We start from the raw sequence: 18985 nt of genomic DNA on the forward strand, positions 1-18985 counted from the left end.
GCTGCTCCTCCAGTCTTGTCTGCTGCTGCCCCAGTTGTTTTCTTCGGACTGCAGCAGCAAAGATGCGCCATGCAATTGATCTAAAACCTGTTTTAAATCCATAATTTCCTTCCCTCATTAAGAAAAGTAGGTCTGTTTAAATCTATTTCCAGTACAACCATATTGTTATTTGTTCTTCTTGGCTCTGCTCTCACTCTTTTGTTATTATTAAGATAGCAAGTTAGCTCCAAGCTACACAATGAGAGTAGACTTGCATTGTGTTACCAGTGCTGGATGTTCATTTTTCTGGCCTGGGTCATCAACAGGAGGGATTTTGGGGATGATACAGATACAATAAGCTTGTTTTCTGCCTACAAATGCAAGGAACATTATTAAATGTTCTGGTATTACAAACACAGAGGCCTAAAGATATGAATTATGGGGCCTAGCTGCTCCTCACGACTTGCTTTGGCTTTCAGAGACTGAAAAACCCAGTTATATGAGGTAATTAAGCTGCTACTGACTAATAATACATTTCTGTAAAGGAGTATTTTCAGGGAACCTGTGGCTCACGCTGAAAGGAAAGGCTCAGCTGGCGTTCAGGCTCTAGGGACCATCTGGACCTTTACTTGTAAGAAGGTAATGATGGCTTACAAGTGGCGGAGAACCTGAGCAGGTGTGTGGATGTTGTTTGGCAGTGTTCGTTTCCTCCAGTGAGGGTATAAAGGTGTATAATCTTGTGTGGGAGAATGTTCAGAAAGGGAGGTAGGAGGCCTTTGGCATGCCCAGATTGGTGGAACACAGTATAATCTCCAGCTGAATTAGTTCACTGAAGACCAAAGTGAATTGCATTGAATTTACTCGATTCAAATGTGTACGTCGCTTCTCCATAAATAATAAATGTTATATTGGCATATTGCTGTCAGACTTGAGTAAGCTAAAAGACAGAATTGTGTGGATGTATATTGTACTTGTATATGGAAATTATGTAAGTTGAGTGGATCAGCTCTATTTAAATGAACACCGTAGGTGTTAACTCAGCAATAGGGATTTGTAGGTGGTGCACAGAGTAAGAAAGAGATGTCAGCTATACTGAGAAATAGCTGCAGCCCTAGACACAGTAAGATGTAACTGAATATTACATAATGTTAGCAAGCATGAAATGTTACATACAGACTTATTAAATACACAGAAGCCTCTAAAACTAAGAAGAACTTCACATTTTTCAGTATTTAGTGTGAAACTCTACCTTTATTCCAGCTTCCATTCTTTTCAGGAGACTCACTTGCAGTTTCTCAAAGAAATCTGCAGACACACCTCCAAAATTCAGTCTTAGAAGTTGGTTGATTATTTTCTGAAGTAATTCAGACACATTCAGTGATACTGAGGTCTGGACTCTGGGGTGGTCAGTCCATTGTTCAGCTTCTTTGTTTGATGTGTCCATCTCCTTTTCTCAGTGAGGCTTCTTGACAGCTACACATCCTTTCAGACCCATAGCGCTGAGTTGTCTTCTCAAAGTGGAAGGATGGACAGAAAAACCTGTGGATGTTTTCAGATCTGAAGCAGCTTGATTTTGTCCTCTCTCTCAAAGATGAAAGCTTTAAGTGCTGTTTATCTGATGGGGGCAGTTTTGGTGTCAACCAGGTCTTGTGGTGGTTTTGAAGAGTCCCGTTTATTCTGTAGCTTTTTAAAGTTTTTTGGACACTCTTGTTTTTTCACTTATTTTCCTTGACTTTATCTTTCTTGGTGCAAGTGACCTTTCTTATATCTAATCTCCTCAGAATTATCTCCTGGAAAATGAATAACTTGTACTTGATGGTCATTTTGAAAATGAAATCAATGAAGGGTGGTCTCTGACTTCTGCACAGTACTGTTTTCGTGATGAAAATGAAAGCTATGAGCAGTCTTACACTTGAGCCTGTATTTTCTACTCTGATTAGAAGGGTACAGGCGAGACTTCCTTGTGTTGTTTTTATGAGCCATGTGATCAGCAAAGACCAGGTAATACGTGACTTTCTACAGAAACATGAAACCGTTAGCTTTAAAGGAACATGCTAGGCTTCATTTGCTTCTCTGACCACAGCTATGTTAGCAAAGTCACTATAGATTATCAGCTTTTTCTTTTTTTTTTTCTTTCTTTTTTTTTGCTTTGTAAGCTAACATGGGCTATTCTCTTAAAAATAGCAATTTGCTTTAGAAAAAATTATATCATGTTGTTATGACACTCATAGCACTATAAATTTTTTCTTTGTTAAACAGCAGTTCAACCAATTTATCAAAATGTGCACATAATTCAATAGTTGAGGTATTAATAAATATAAAAGTCGCCTTGCTCATGGGTGCTTAGACCCGGATTTTTCTGTAAAGCTGCTTTGTAACAACACCTGTTTTAAAAAGTGCTATATAAATAAACTTTGACTTGACTTGATGTAAACAGAGTCATTCAGAGTGGTTTGGTGTGAAATGGTCCAGATTTCTTTACAGTGGTGGTGATAGGAACCAGGGGTCACCATGACTACAACACAGATATAGACAGTTTATTTACTATCCAAAACCACCAGTGAAACTACACGTATTTTGAGTTTTATATGGAATGTTGATGATGGTCAAATTTTGACACATCTGAAAAAAACTATTTTGCCACTCAACACCCTGCTGGTATCTTCATGCCATTAATTTATTTAAAAAATATATACCTTTTAGGCCACAATGTCTTTGAGTAATCTTTGATTCAAACCAATGTCATGATCAATGTCATGTGGCGGCACAAACTAACACAGGGTGAAATACAATAAATATAAAAAAATAAGTTTTCTTTGGGGACTGTTTTGCCTCACAAAATGCATGTATCCCTCCATCATGAACAGATATGTCTTAGATAGGCCAAAATCCTATTGCAACAACAACGTCTCAGACATTAGGCAGTGAATTCATAACCATTTCACATAATAACTTTCTGGAAGGGGACTCTTAGAGGTGGACGTCTGGTTCCTCTCACCACCACTATGAACAATTCTGACTCGGTAAGTTTCTCTGGAATGGAGCATTTCACACCAAACCACTCTGAATGACTCTGTTTACATCTTCATCTTTTTAAATCGGTACAACTCCTCTTTGATTTCCACTTTTCAAAATAAGCTTTTCCTTTTCTCCTCTGTACTGTAAATCTATTGTATAATGGTGCAAAAACCACAATACGTATTGTACTGTGGAATGTATGTATAATTATTCCTTATTCCTTTGCTGTTTACTGACATGTACACTGCCTGTGTGATTAGCACATGAGTCATTCTGTAGTTTCCTATCTGTAGTAATTGCAACTGTAGTAGGCTTTACCTGAACTGTGTGAGTATATTTTCCTGTGTGGGTTTTGACCTGTTCACTCTGCCACTTATCTTTTGATGCAGTGCTGTTTTTTCCCAGCTTTGTTTTCAACCCCTGCTGTGTCTACTCGCTGCTTTCATTTTGCTGGTTTTATGGATTTGAAGGCAAAAAACAAAACATAAACACCGAATTAACTTTCCTGTTATTATGTTTAAGTGGAACATGTTCCACTGTTTGGCACAGCTGGTTGCTATTGTTCACTAATTGGTAACTGAGTTATGTGCATATTTACATAAGCGACAAAACACTATGTTGCCATGAAAATTATATTCCACCCTTTTTATAATTACGCATCTATTAGATATGGCAATTTAAGCATCTTAAAAGGTTTTGATAGATACTCATGTTTAGATGCTATTAGTCATACTGGATTAGTCATATTACGAAGGCTTAACTTGTCGAAGCGTACTTCTTCCTGATGCGTGCCATTCATCTTTGTAAAGCCTTTCCTTTTTATTCTGACCTTTCCTGTTTTCATTGAGTTACTCCTTTTAGGTGCTTCAAGGTCTTGTAAAGTTCTATGAATAACAAATACTGATGATATAAAAGCAGCTAGACCTTGGAACCATGTTTTTTTTTTAACTGGAACTAGGGATGGGCAATATGATAATACTTTATCATTAATGTGATAAATTACCTCACAATATGACAAACATTGTGGAAGTCACCAGTACTTAAAGAGCATGTTTGATTACAAAGAGACTCTGTTTACATCTCAACCACTGAATTATGTGCACATTTTGATAAATTGGTTGAACTGCTGTTTAACAGAGAAAAAAATAATAGTGTAAGAGTGTTATAACAGTTCTAATTACATACTTACGCCTGTATGGTGGGATTTGGTGCGATGCAATGTGTGAAGTATTGAACAAAAATCATTGCATTCATAGTTTTTATTTTATTTTATTTTTTAAACACAACATTTGTGGTTCTTTTTTGTCTGTTTCAATTTCACCTGACCAGGATACTGTGTGCTGATTGGCTGAACGGATTTATCAGGTTCTGCTTGAGAACAGTGCTGATGTTTGACCGTTTCTGCTGTAAAATGTGAACTTGCAAGGCCTTGACAACAAACAATAACAGCTTTAGTGACACAACTTATTTCAGAATGCACTGCGTGTTAAGAATAACTCACGACAGTCAGCTCATTGTTTTAAAGGTGTTTATCATTTTTGCAAATGAACTTTTCATATGCAGTATAAAAATATACAGTCCTATCATTTAGACGTCCACTTAAAAAGCTAGCTCTTCAAGGTATCTTTAGTAAAGAGAGTGCATCTATAAAGAACCATCTGCATGCTTAAAGCGTTCTTTGCATGGTAAAACGGTTCTTTAGATTGATGGAGTATGTGTTGTATGTGGATCTATATAGAACCTTTTTGAAAAGGTTCTATATGCTGTTGCATACAAGCTTGACATTGGCATCATAACAATGTGCTCTGTTTAAAACACATTCTCCATCAATCTGAAGAACCATTTCACCATGCAAAGAACCATCAATGGTCAGATGCTTGTGTTCATGGAGTCTCAGGTGTCATGGTGGCTGGAGGGAGGGCTGATGTGTGAGATGTTCAGAGTCCTGATGGCCTGCATGTAGAAACTGTTCTGTAATCTGGTGGTGCTTGATTTCACACTCCTGTATCGTCTTCATGGATGTGTTTATTTTGAAACCAAGCAACAGATTTGGCTTGAAAATACATGCAGGAAAGAAGTAATTAATTATGCTGCAGTGTGGAAAAATAAGCAGCCAGAACGCAGTGCATGAATCCTGAGTGATTTGTCAAGCAGCGAATTTCATTTCAAGGGGAATTCCACTAATTTTTCAAAATTTCTGCATAACTCAGTGTTTGAGATGTAAACAGAGTGATTCAGAGTGGTTTGGTGTGAAATGCTTTAGATTTCTTTACAGTGGTGGTGATAGGAACCAGGGGTCACCATGAGTACAACACAAATAAAGCCATTTTATTTGCTATCCAAAACCACCAGTGAACCTACATGTGTCTTCTCAGTTTTATATGGAATGAATGTATTTCCAAACCAAATTCCAAAAATTTGGGACAGTGGGTAAAATGCAAATCAAAACAGAAGCAGTGATTTATAACTCTACTTCGATCTGTGTTTGTATGGAAACAATACTAAGACAAGGTATTTACTGTTTTATCTTATCAACTTCATTGTTTTTTTTATAAGTATACGCTCATTCTGAAATTGTTGTCTGGAACATGTTCCATAAAACTGGAGCAGTTAAAAGACTAAGAACATTTTGAAATGTTCAAAAAATCTTAAACAAGTGATGTGGTCATGTTTGGATATACAAGGAGCATCCAGGAAAGGCCGAGTCCCTTATGAGCAATAATAGGACGAAGCCCGTGACTTGGGGGCTCGGGAATACTTACCATTAAGACTGCAAGTTAAGTGCTATGCACAGTGGTGGTCATATGTGAACAACGTCCAGAAACACTGCTGATTTCTCTGGGCTCAAGCTCAATATAAGACTGTTCAGTATTTTCTGAACTCTGGCAGAGTCTAACACTTGGAGATGTGAGCATGAGTGAACCTATGAGACACGTACGAAACAAATCACTTTAGAAATTTGGGTTTTAACAACATTTGGCACCATTTTTGCTGAGCCAGGGAAGCTGCTGCATGCTTACATGCGCTAACCTCAGAGTTATCTAGGTATAGTTCAGTTCTGTTTTTTATTTGCACAATAAAAATATTTTACATTCATTTGTTAAATATGGTTCTACATACATTACAAACATTAGGAGCTTCAAAACTTTGGGCCACTTCACCAACATTTTCCTAAGTTTGTTCTTAAATATGTTCTTGAGAAAGGTCCTAAAAATGTCTGCATCAGATTCATGATGTGTTCTTAAAGCGCAGAACTGTTCTTGCCTTTTTGCTCTTGAGTGTGTGTAAATTCTTTTCTTACCTAAGATCAAACCCCAAATAAGAAAACACTGGTGACTGTCAGAATCTTCATTAAAAATGTGTAAGTGGGTTTTAAGAAGAAATTTCTTCTTAAGAATGGTTGATGATTGGGACCCATTGTTCTTAAATGAAATTCTTTTAAAAAATTAAGTTCTTCTTTCATTAATCATTTGTAAGTATGCTGCAGGTTATTTGTCATGTAGACAATATCATGCTACATTTTACAGATTACCAGAAATTCTTTCTTATTTCCAGTAACTGTTTTTCCAGTTTAAACACATCAGCGCAGGAGGACGGCAAAGTGGCAAACAAAATCAAACCAAACATTCAACTAAAAATTAGCAAACAAGAACTGGAGGTGATAGTGGAGGAAACAGGCAACAGGACAATCGTCCTTGGTTTATTTTAACAATAATACTTTGTGAAATTCATTAGAAGTCACTGTTTAAAAGGTTTACACTGTCAATTCTTAAAGTCTTAAGAACAGTCCCATTTCTTATTTTTACCCCTACCCCTTGTTTTCAAGTGCCACCTTGTCACTTGGAACTGAGTTATAAGTTGTAGTGGTTGAAATCTTTCCTATGAAATGGGACCCTCAAATAAAAAGAGCATTACTTCATTAACAGCTACTAGCGGTGCTCTGTAGGCGACCCTGCCAGTCTGCAGTGATAGCAGAGGAGGGTAAAGTTCAGCAACCTCACTGCTGGGCTTTAGTTACATTTAGGACATCATATGCCTTTGGGGGGACAATTATTTATTATTGCCCACCCCTTATTCTTCAGTGATATGAAGCTGAAGTCAGCTATTTGCCAGATTCTCGTTCAAATTTTCCCTTTCCACCTTAAATGGTAACTGTTGCACCATTTAAAGTGGAACGGGAAATTTAGCTAGCTAGCTACTGAGACATCAGTAAACTACTAGTGATTTTTTATGCTTGTTATAAGAAAAAGGACCATAATACATTGAAACGCCATTAAACTAAAATAATACAGTGGTTATCCTAATTTTTTGATGGAGAAAAGTCTCACATTTGTGGGTTTCTTTGGTTCTCTTCTTCATTCTTAAGAAGCTTTTTGAAGAATAATAATTTAACTTGTATGTATTAATTAACTGTATTCATGAATGTAACTAACTGTATTAATGAAAAAAGGAACATTCAGGAAGATTTTATTTTTTAAGAAGACATTTTCATGAAGCACCTAGTTATTATAAAGTCACTGAAGCTATAAAGACACTCCAGCATTCAACAATCAGCTCCTTCATCCCCCAACACTTGCTTTTTTCTCTCTGAGCTCTCTGATTGGCTGTTCCCTCAATCACTTGTTTGGTTTATTGCTGACCATCTCTCACTGCAGAATGGTTTCAGTTGTAAAAATCAAACATTTGAAAATATCGAGAGGCCTCTCGATCAGTCACTTCTAAACCTTTTAACCTTCTAAACTTTTGATAGTGAAGGTCTGTTGAAAGGGGCAAATTGTATTAAAAATCAGACTAAAAACTGTGTAGCGTGGCTTCAGAGCTTGGATAGATATGAGGTGGAGATGAGGCTTGGCTCAGTAACTTAGTAACTCTGAGTCAATACAGCGCTGGGAGAGGCAGCTTGGCTGCGCTGCTTCGGTACAAACTCAAGTCAGAATTCAGTTAATATGTAGAAGTGGCCAGGCATAATAAAAGCATGATGTCATTTTATGGTAATCATTTCATCACTTGTGCCTCAATAACAGTTCTGTGGAAAGTGCAGGGTCTAAACTTTCAAACCACATTGATGTTTGTAAATAGAAGAGGAAAGTAAAAACAGTGTCACTGTCAGTGGAATATGAATCTAATTAACTATAACTATAAAACTGATCTCTTTCTTTAGGGTTACTAAACACATTGCTTTTCAATGAAAAAATCTTTAAGGTTAAATTTCAGCAAATAAGACAAATACGACCATTCACAACTACACAAAACATAAAATATGTTGTGAAACGGTCTAAATATTTAATCACATCCTTAGTAATTACATTATATAGTGTAGTGAAAGGAAAGTGTCACGTCCTCTTCTAAGGGTTAAAGTTGAGCGTACTCTAGAGCTGGTGAGTCATCATTATTAATATACATAAGCTCTATTGCACTAGTGGAAATGAGGCTTTTGTAAGAGATTGTCGTACATGTGAATCTGAGATTAGATCACTGCTGTTTCTGTTCCTTATCTGGCATTGTACAGTATGATGTGACACTTGTATTGGTATTACTCAGCTTAAAACTGGTGTTACTGCAGTTTTCTGGTTTTCAGGTTCCTCTTTGAATCTGGAGAAAGACTAAAGAGTCGACTCCGATTTTTGTTCCAAATAATAGGAACCGTTGGAGTCGTGACACGAGATCCGCTCTAATTTAACGTTAACTAAACCGGGAAGAAATGCTGAAACATTAACAGTAGGGCTGAAAGATTAATTGTTTTTATACCAAAATCGCAATTTGAATTTGAGTGCAATTTTCAAATTGCAAGAGCTGCAATTTTTATTATAGTCTTACAGTGTATTATCAACAATGTTTATATGATGCTAGTTTTAAATAGGAAAATTTTACCTAATAATATAGAGCTTGTGAACTGCTGTGACATCACAACCACAAATAACTGGCGGGCTGGAGCACTGTGTTAGCAGTTCAAGTCTCAAGTCAGACAAAATATATGCTTGTCTTCTTACCCAAAAAAAGCCCATACATCAATTGAAACCTCAATTTTAAACAATTGCAGTTTAAATCGTAGTTGCAATATTAATCAAAAAAATTGCAATTAGATATTTTGCCAAAATAGTTCAGCCCTAATTAACGGTCTACCTACTCGACCACTGGGACAGTTCCCACAGAATTACAAGGAGGGCTTGTGTGAGATACTTCAGTACCCATGTGTCAAACATAAGACCCGCGGGCCAGATCAGGCCCGTGGCACAATCCAATCTGGTCCTCGAAATTATTTTGATTTCCTATTAATATTAGCCCATTTCACAATCAGCAGCACTACAGTCCCCAGCATGCACTGCAATGTAATTTGCGCTGACATCCCGCTTTTAGCAACAGTCTATGGGACAGCGGTTTTCTACCTAATTGCACACGTCATATCACCAAACGAACCAGCTGTGTTTCAGCTGCAGTTCAACCAACATAAACACTATAAACACTCAGCAGCTCAAAAATTGATTAAGAATTAATGAACTTGTCAGGTGTTGAGACCGAGCACACAGGTAGGTTTGAAAGACCTACATCCTGGGGACACTATAAGAGACTTAACAGTTATCTGATGCTAATGTAGCCTAAATATATTCAGTAATCACATGTAATATTTAAAGGTTCACTACAAGTAGCTATATTTTGCTGTTGATGTTTTAGCGTATGTAGATATAAACGCTCTCTGGCCCTCAAATTTGTTGACATTTTTAATGGCCCTTTTTGAGGTTGAGTTTGACACCCGTGCACTAGCAGGAAAACAACATCTTTTGCTAAATGTTTCTGCAACAAGCCTTTGTTTTTAGTGTCTAACAAACTGCAATGTTTCTGTGAGGCTTTTATTTTTACCCTTGATATACACCTAAATTGTGACTCACTTTTTGTTACTAATGTTTTTCATTGCTTTGCCTACCGATGTCCTGCGTTGTGGAAGGATGTGCATTGTAGAAAATAGATATTGTATAATTATGAATCTCAAAGCAATTACAGTGTTGGCACACAGTCGACTCTTGATTTCCAAACGCCTGGATGGCCTTCCATCCCTGCTGAAGTCAGAAGAGGGAAAGCATGCTTTTTCCAGCTGTATGCACAGCATTGATTTATGCAAAAGCTGTGGTTCTTCCCCGGTCACAGTGACTCTCGCCAGAGACTGTGTTTATCCTGCGCTCCAGGATGGTTCTGGCCTCATTCAATATTGATTGCAGCTGATCGATTCAAAACAGCCACTCCTTCAGAAGAGCTCTATTCATGCCAGACGCAGATGTTTATTACCCACATTACTGAGCACTACACACAATATGCATCATGATCTTTTGTTTTTTTTTTTCCGAGAGGTTGGAACAGACAAAATAGAACCTATAATGAAACTATAATAATAAACATGCCACTATGATGATTTTTATTCAATGCTTTACAAATTGCGCTGCACTAAATCCAATTGAACAGGCCTAATTGTGCTCACTTTGTAATGAAACATTTAGTTTGAGTTATGTGAGTACTGATAATATCCATGATATGCTCAGAAAAGCACATTGTGATGTAATTTATCATGATAACAATAAAATATCATTATATTGCCCAGTCCAGCCTGTAAACAACAATAACAAGCAGTGCATAGTAACTGCATTATCTGCTTACTTAAAAGAAGCTTGTTGGATGGCAGCCGATTAAGTTAATTTAATTTATTAATTTATTTTTACCAACTGATTGATCTTTCCTGTAGTTGTTCCTTTTTCTGTATTAAGTTTTGTAACCGTCCAACTATTCCATTCATTACTCTTAGTTTTCCAGCCCTTTTAAATATGGCTTTGCTGTTTTTCTGGTGCATTTTGTCTGTTTTCACCTCAAAAAAAAGCTAAATTTGATGAGGCACATCGTGAATGCTGAAAATGGGTTGAGTAAATGTGATTTTCTATTTTTGCCGTGTTAGGGTGTCCCGATTTTTGTTGAGATAAAGGGGTAGGGTGAAGTGTTTGGGCTACATGACACTACAAACGGAGGTTTTTAAAGGCACACTCCAAGCAAAGTGTTATGAGAAAAAAAGAAAAACTGGCAAGATGGCTGTGCGAGTGACCAAAGAAACCAACAAATGTAAGAATTTTCTCTGTTAAAAATTACAATAACCATTGTATTATCATAGTTTAATGTTGTTTTAGTGTATTATGGTCCTTTTCTTCATAATAAGCATAAAAAATCACTAGTAGTCTGCTGATTTCTCAGTGGCTAGCTAGCTAAATTTCCTGTTCCACCTTAAATGGTGCAGCAGTTACATTCTGGCACATTAGGCATCAGAACTGCTGCACTATTTAAGGTGGAACGAGAAAATTCGAACAAGAATCTGGCAAATAGCTTACTTTAGCTTCATATCACTGAAGAATTAAGGGTGGGCAATAATAAATAATTGCCCCTCTTTGAAGGTATGATTCCCTAAATGTAACTAAAGCCCGCTGCTGGGCTTTAGTTACATTTAGGGAATCATACCTTCAAAGATTGCTGAACTTTACCCTCCTCTGCTATCACTGCAAACTGGCAGGGTCACCTCCAGAGCACCACTAATAACCTGTTAATGAAGTAATGTGCCATTTCATAGGGAAGATTTTAACCACTACCCCTTGGAACTGAGCAAGGTGACACTCGAAAACAAGGGGTGTAGGGGTAAAAATAAGAAATGGGATTGGGCCTTGCTGTAACAGTCTCTCTGCTTCTGAGAGTGAGACCAGACCTTGCTGTTTATTAAACTGAGAAATGAGAGGAATGTAAACTGCTCTTCAGAGACTCAGGTCATCCATTTTGTTGTGGCGACGAGCACAGAACTGTCTATTTCCACATTTCAGAGTGACAGTGAAGATCTTAGACGATACCATAACACATATGGAAATAACATATAAGGAATTATAGGCCAGAGACCAAAAAGTGACCACAAATATCCATCTTCTAGTTTAGATTCTTTTAGTTATTGTTGGAAATAAATTCTGCAAGGCATAGCCCTGTGTCTGGTGACGGAAAACAGAGTTCAGGACCCTGGTGTTCAAACACACTAAGATAACTGAACTTTTACATGTTGGATGATGTGATATCCAGAAAACACTGCATTTATCACACCTAGCATAGATGACATTGTTGTAGAAACAGTTAAACAGAGTCATTCAGAGTGGTTTGGTGTGAAATGCTCTGTTCTAGAGAAACTTACCAAGTCAGAATTGTTCACAGTGGTGGTGATAGGAACCAGACGTCCACCTCTAAAAGCTCCCTCACAGAAAATTACTGCATGAAATGATTATGAATACACTGACTAATGTCTCAGACATTGTTTTACATATTTTTAATCCACTCATGGTGAAGGGATACATGCAGGGCGTGGTGAAGCAAAATAGAATATAAAATAGCAATAAACAAAATAGAAAACTTATTATTTCAGATTTTCCACTATTTTCCCATCATCAGCATTTCATATAAGACACGTGTAGGTTTACTGGTGGTTTTGGATAGTAAATAAAATGGTTATATGTTTGTTGTAGTCATGGCGACCCCTGGTTCCTATCACCACCACTGTAAAGAAATCTGAACTATTTCACGCCAAACCATTCTGAATCACTCTGTTTATATCACAGTCACAGAAGGATGCAGAAATTGGACGCTATCACTGTGCTTGTTCACGCAATCTAATACAGTGTTAGAAACCGTCACAAAATTACTAGAAGAAAAAGTGCTTTGTAGAATCAACACAAATAAAAGATAAAAGTTTTTGATGGCAATTTTAAAATTATTATGATATTTAAAGTATTGTGATGACTAATGAAAACATTTTTGAGTATCAAAAATATGATATTTTTGCTATATTGCCCACAACTAGTTACAGTTACAGAGGATTTTGTCACTGACACAGGCCTACATGGTCATCAGCTTCACTATTTATATGCCAATTTCAAGCATTTAAGCCTTAGCATACATACAATCAGGCATACTCTTAAAAAAAGATGATTCTTCAAAGGTTCTTTAGTAAAGGGAGTGGTTCTTTATAGAATCATATACACTCAGAGAACCATTTGCATGCTTAAATGGCTTTGCGTGGTGAAATGGTTCTCCAGATTGATTGAGAATTTGTTGTATGTGGTTCTGTATAGCAGAAACATGGTTCTGCTTTTGTTATGATGTGAAGCTTATAACAGTAGCAGAACCCTTTTTGGTGTTATATAGAACCATATACAGCACATTCTCCATCAATCTGAAGAATCATTTCACCATGCAGAGAACTATTTAATCATGTAGATGGTCCTCTGAGTGTTAATGGTTCTATGTATAACCACTCCTTGTACCAAAGAACCCTTGAAGAACCATCTTTTTTAAGAGTGTAGGTCTAAACCTTTGACTCACCCTGTACACCACAATTAAAAATGTCAGTTTTTTTCTTCAATCATTATGTTCATATTGTGTTAAACGGTCCAAAAACATCTTGTTATAGTATAGAAATAAAGTATTTTGGAATCTGTGAGTGTGTTTACATGCACCAATAATATGAATAATACGACCAATAATACAGGGTGTCCCAAAAAATGTACATCATTTCGTAGTGTAATAGCATTCTCCCTCAAATGATCTCAAATTTTAACAAAATGTGTAAAAACTAACCAAGTTTAATTTTTAATGTTTTTTTTTTTGAGGTTGAAGAATAGCGTTCACTAGAAATGAAAAGGCATTTTGTGTGTTAGAATATGCTCGAACACAGTCAAACAAGAGTGTGCAGCGTGCATTTTCGAGAAAATTCAATAAAAATGCACTAACTGGAAAGCAGATTTGGACACAGCACAAAAAATTAAAAGAGGAAGGCTGTCTGTGCAGGGCAAAGGGTTCTGGACGACCACCAGTATCTGAAGATATTACATTTGTGAAGCTTTGTGAAATCGTTTATAAAATCTACATCCCTCTGAATTTCTTGTTCAAATTTTGATAAATAAATCTTGTATTGTTCAGCATGAAGCCTATTTAATTTCATTTGCCTAGGATAGTTACTCAGATATTCACATCTCGAATGATGTCACTTTTTTTGGGTCACCCTGTACAACAATATGATTATTATCTGATTTTGGCAGTTATCTGATTGTTCAGGTGGTCATGTAATCAGTAGGGTCCGGTTTCTTAGATTGGATTAAGGCCAAGACATCTGATGAAGAGACTGGATTTGAGCTCAGTAACGGGGTTTTTCAGTGCATGTAAACCCTTACTCTGATTTCTTTCGTTTCTCTCAGTCTGTGCGTGTATGTGAAACAGCAAGCAGTGTTTAACACAGCACCCATGAGACGCAACACAACCCTTTTAGAGCAACGCTGAAACCGAATACATGCTCGACAAATTAAGGATTTAAATGTTCTTCATCTTCTAGATGATGCATGTTCATATTTTCTGCTGAAGTGACTCAATGTTTTAAAAAGAAAGCCACTGCATGAAGTTTGACTTTTACATCACGTTTACGTCACGTCTTCTTCTGTGAGTTTATTGGCTGGTTGTAAAGCAGAAATCTAATTACTGCCTGACTCATGTAGACCTGGAGTTTCCCCAATATCTGATTACCCAAAAGCATGAAAACACACTGAACCAGTTACTGACACAATCAGATTTTCTGCAGTTATCAGATTATTAAGTGCATGTAGAAAACCCTATGGAAGGTTGTGCATGGCTTGCTATTGATCAATTATCGATCAGTTATTGTTGGCTTTTTTTAAACCACCCATATTCTACATTTTTCCTATCCATTTATGATATTTATGTGCCTTTATGTACCTTGATTTATCTTTACATAACTCTCTTCATCCTAACTTCAGTGTGAATGGGTGGAGCTAAACTGCTGTAGCTAAACTGCAATACTGGGCAGCCAATGAAAGCGTACATTTCCCTCACTTTTTTTGAAATAAAAGGTTTTGATGTCGTATGTCAGTATTAGTAAGTTTTAAAACAATTATTTTGTAATGTCACTGAAACCTACAGCACTTTAGCTCTGCCCATTCATGTAAGGAGTGTTTCAGCTTAGACTGCTTTTTGCATGAGGCACAAAGCAAAGCAGCCAATCAGAAGAGAGTTCATTTACATAGATCATATAGATTACACAGTAGCAAAACAACCTGTTTAATCCTAAGGGATAAAAAGATGTATTAAATGGTCATGTAAAATGAATTATGACTGATTTGGTCATACAAAAGTGGACGTCAGAGTAAAAAGCAAGGGAAGTGTAGGGTGAGGCCCTTTGAGCTATGAACTATGAATGTATTTATACATAAAACCATACAAATGTTCGATTAAAGTGGATATGGGCCCTTAAAAAACTTGAATCACTAATTAATTTAATTATTTACTTATTGACCATATTAGTAATCTAATAAGCATAGACTTAAGAGTTGTGAGACAGCCAGTCAGCTAACACTTCAGCCTGAATAAGAGCTCAGGCTGGTCGAGGATACTGATGGTTTCTGTCAGACTCTTATGGCCTGCCATTGCTGCTGCTGTCTGTGCGGTGACCGTTACAGAGATTAGCTCTGAACTCTAAGGCAGAAGAGGTGCCATTATTCTCAGTTGGAGGCCTTTAAGCGACTCTTTCAGAAACACACTCTTCACCTCGCCTGATTCATGGTGTCGTTTGATTCATATCTTTGGCTCTACGTCTCACAGGCCTGGAGAAAGCGGCGCTGCTGGCAGGAGACTTTTAGCTGCAGGAGCCAGCGAAGTCAGCTTTCCTGAGGAAATTTCCAAAGAAGGTGTTAGATCCCTTCATCTAGGACAGAGAGACTAACAGTGAGCGTTGGCGTACTGTAAAATATATGGCAGCTACATTTAAAATGCAGGGCTTATTTTTACAAGTGCTTGTTGGAACAGAATCATGTTAGCAACCTGCACTCACACACCTGTCAACTTAATCCTGATAGAAACAGGGAGGCTTGAGATGGAAAATCTGAATTTGGTAAAGACCGTGTCCACCCCTAAAAGCTCCCTCACAGAAAGGTATTACTTGAAATGGTTATGAATTCACTGCCTGATGTCTGAGGCACTGTTTTATGATAGTTTAGAGAAGATTTTGGCCTGAAATATACCTGTAAAATCCATTCATCGTGGAGGGATATATGCAGGGTGTTGTGAGGCAAATTAGATGCTTTGTTAATAGGGGCTTTTATTTTGACATGCTGCAGCCCTTTGTAGAGGAATAGTTGTTTCATCTCCTTAAACAAACAGGTTTGTCTGTAATGTGATTATTCATAATCATTAGCTGCATGTAGAGCATTCAGTTCCATTCAGTTGCATTAATAACAACAGAGTGAGAATTTTAGGTCCAGTCTCATTTCATCCCTCACCCCTACCACTTAGCCCTTAGCCTTCAGTTTTGCGTGTTAATGTCTGGAGGTAGGGTGTCCCAATTTTTGTTGAGATAGAGGGGTAGGGTGAAGTGTTAGGGGTAGGGAAAGTGTTAGTTATCTAACTTCAGCTTCATATCACTGAATAATTAGGGGTGGGTGATAATAAATAATTGTCTTTCCCCTCTTTGAAGGCATATGATTCCCTAAACGTAACTAAACGTAACTAAAGCCCAGCAGCGATGTTTCTGAACTTTACCCTCCTCTGCTATCACTGCAGGCTGGCAGGGTCGCATACAGAGCACCTCTAGTAGCCTGTTAATGAAGTAATGTTCTTCTTTATTAGAGGGTCCCATTTCATAGAGGAAGATTTCAACCACTACGTCTTGTATCTCAGTTCCGAGAGGCAAGGTGACACTCGAAAACAAGGGGTAAGGGTAAAAAGAAGAAATGGGATTGGGCCTATAACCATATCAATAGTAGATTGCTCACATCTGACCGATACTTAATCAGTTTCTAAGGTCAGTGTCATTGCTGATACTTACCCAGTATACCAGATCAGTGCATCACTGATCTGGTATACTGGGTAAGTATATCAAAAATATGTGCATGTGCATTAATTTGTGCTGCACTGTGTTGTATTGCTTTAAAGGCCCAGTTTTAAAACATGCTGTTCGCTCTCCACTCTGAGCTGCAAACACAGCCTGTTTTTACAGTTCTTTGTTTTTGTAATGTCACAGAAACTAACACTTACATATATCCACCTACTTTGCCTATAGCAGTTTATCTCCGCCCGTTCATGCTGAAGTTATAAGGAGTGTTTTCAGGACAGGGCAACCAATGAGGCACGACACAGGGCAGCCAATCAGAACAGAGCTCATTTACATATATCAGTCCAGGGACCATAACAAAATCTGTTTTATTCTAAAGAATAAAAAGAGGCTGGAAAATGGTCACGTGAACATGAAAAATGTTATAAGTGGACCTCAAGGGGAAGGGGAAGGGGAAGAAAATAAAATGTAGACTAATGGAGGATATGGGCCCTTTAATGAAATTGAACCCTGTGTCCTGGGAGCCCCGTCATTTCTAGCTGTGGTAAACAGCCTAATTAGTCATGCGTCAGGACACATATTACGCTTACGCTTTAATTGACACTCACCTCCGCATTACAGTGAATACAGGCGAGCTGAGTGAAGAACATGGCTGTCACTTTGTAACTGTTTATTTTACACAATACAGGAAAGGCGCTGTTGTTTCTGTTATTATTACAGAGCTGCATTGTCTCCATTCTTTGGAGAGGAAAAAGGTTAGAGCGCCTGCTCTCGTGAAAAAACATTTATAATCATCCGTCTATACTGTTTCTACTCTTCTGCGCCCTGGATGCAGGAAATTACATTGTAAGAGAAAGAACATGCAGTCTTTATTGTCTTCCTTCGCTCGTGCCCCCTATGGAGCCCCCTGTTCTTCCTGTAGGTTTACCAGCTGTCTGCCTCAAGAGAAATAGAGCTTACGTTACATTACATTCACTCTTGTATATCATACAGATGTGGGAGCAATACAAACAAGCATTGTTATCTTTGTCAATTAGCTATAACTTAACATTTTAAAGGCCTCATATCATGGAAGACTGAATTGCTTTCATTTTTTTAGTAAAAGAGTTGTTTGTAAACATTGTTCGTTTCAAAGCGTACAGTAGTCCGTATGTGTAAATTAAGCTGCGAAACAGACCAAGTTCAGTTAATTGTTTTTGTGATGTCACAAAATTCAAGACATTTAAATATGCCCACCTATTTAGCTTGTCAGTCTTAAAGGCATAGTATCATAACGCCTGTATAATTCTAAGGGATAAAGAGAGGTTGTGTGGTTGTGTAAAGTTGAATTATGGCTGTTTTTGATACATAAAACCACATGGATTGAAAACAATAAAACAAAGGAAAAGGTAGGATATTTGCCCTTTAAAGCCCAGACAGGTTTGTTTAGAGGAACAAATTTCACACGTGTGTAAATGGTGACAGGGCTAGTTTGGGAATGAAGCTAAAGGCCTCTTATCTTCTCCCCTTGTTGTGATGTCAAAACTCATCAGCACTCAAACCTTTCAGATGTTTAAAGCACCTGTGGACCCAAAGAACTTCAGTGTGTGCTTTTAACAGTAGTTTGGAGAAGAAAACTGTCAAATAATAATTTAAACAAAATCTGCTCTTCATACCAAGGAAGACACTTTTATCAAGAAATAAATATATTTAAAGAAATATAACTAAAGATTTCTTTTTTCTGTTGTCTTTCCAGGTATGTTACACATGTATGACATGTAGTGCACAAAGCGCAGCAGACAAGTAGACAAGACTATTAACAGATATTGAAGAGACATTCAGATGTGTTATATAAATGACAAATTAAAAACAAATGAATTAAATACAAGATAGAAAATAAATATAAAAAAGCCATAGTACAGAAAGAGAAGACATGTAATGCAGTATTATTTACAGTATATTATAGATCAACATGAACTTTTGTGCAGTTAGTTTTATTTCAAAGGGGAATTTTTCTAAATGTATGCGTAAATGAGTGTTTGAGATGTAAACACAGTCATTCAGAGTGGTTTGATGTGAAATGGTTCAGATTTCTTTACAGTGGGGGTGATA

The 18985-nt window shown here is 37.3% G+C and overlaps 1 protein-coding gene across 1 annotated transcript in view; it reads left to right on the forward strand.

The window, feature by feature from the left end:
* Positions 1–18985, forward strand: part of sh3gl3a (SH3-domain GRB2-like 3a) — a 58481-nt gene that overhangs the window by 551 nt on the left and 38945 nt on the right. The window lies entirely within an intron of this gene.

The sequence above is a fragment of the Colossoma macropomum genome, unplaced genomic scaffold (genome assembly GCF_904425465.1).
Source record: "Colossoma macropomum unplaced genomic scaffold, Colossoma_macropomum, whole genome shotgun sequence".
Classification (NCBI taxonomy): domain Eukaryota; kingdom Metazoa; phylum Chordata; class Actinopteri; order Characiformes; family Serrasalmidae; genus Colossoma; species Colossoma macropomum.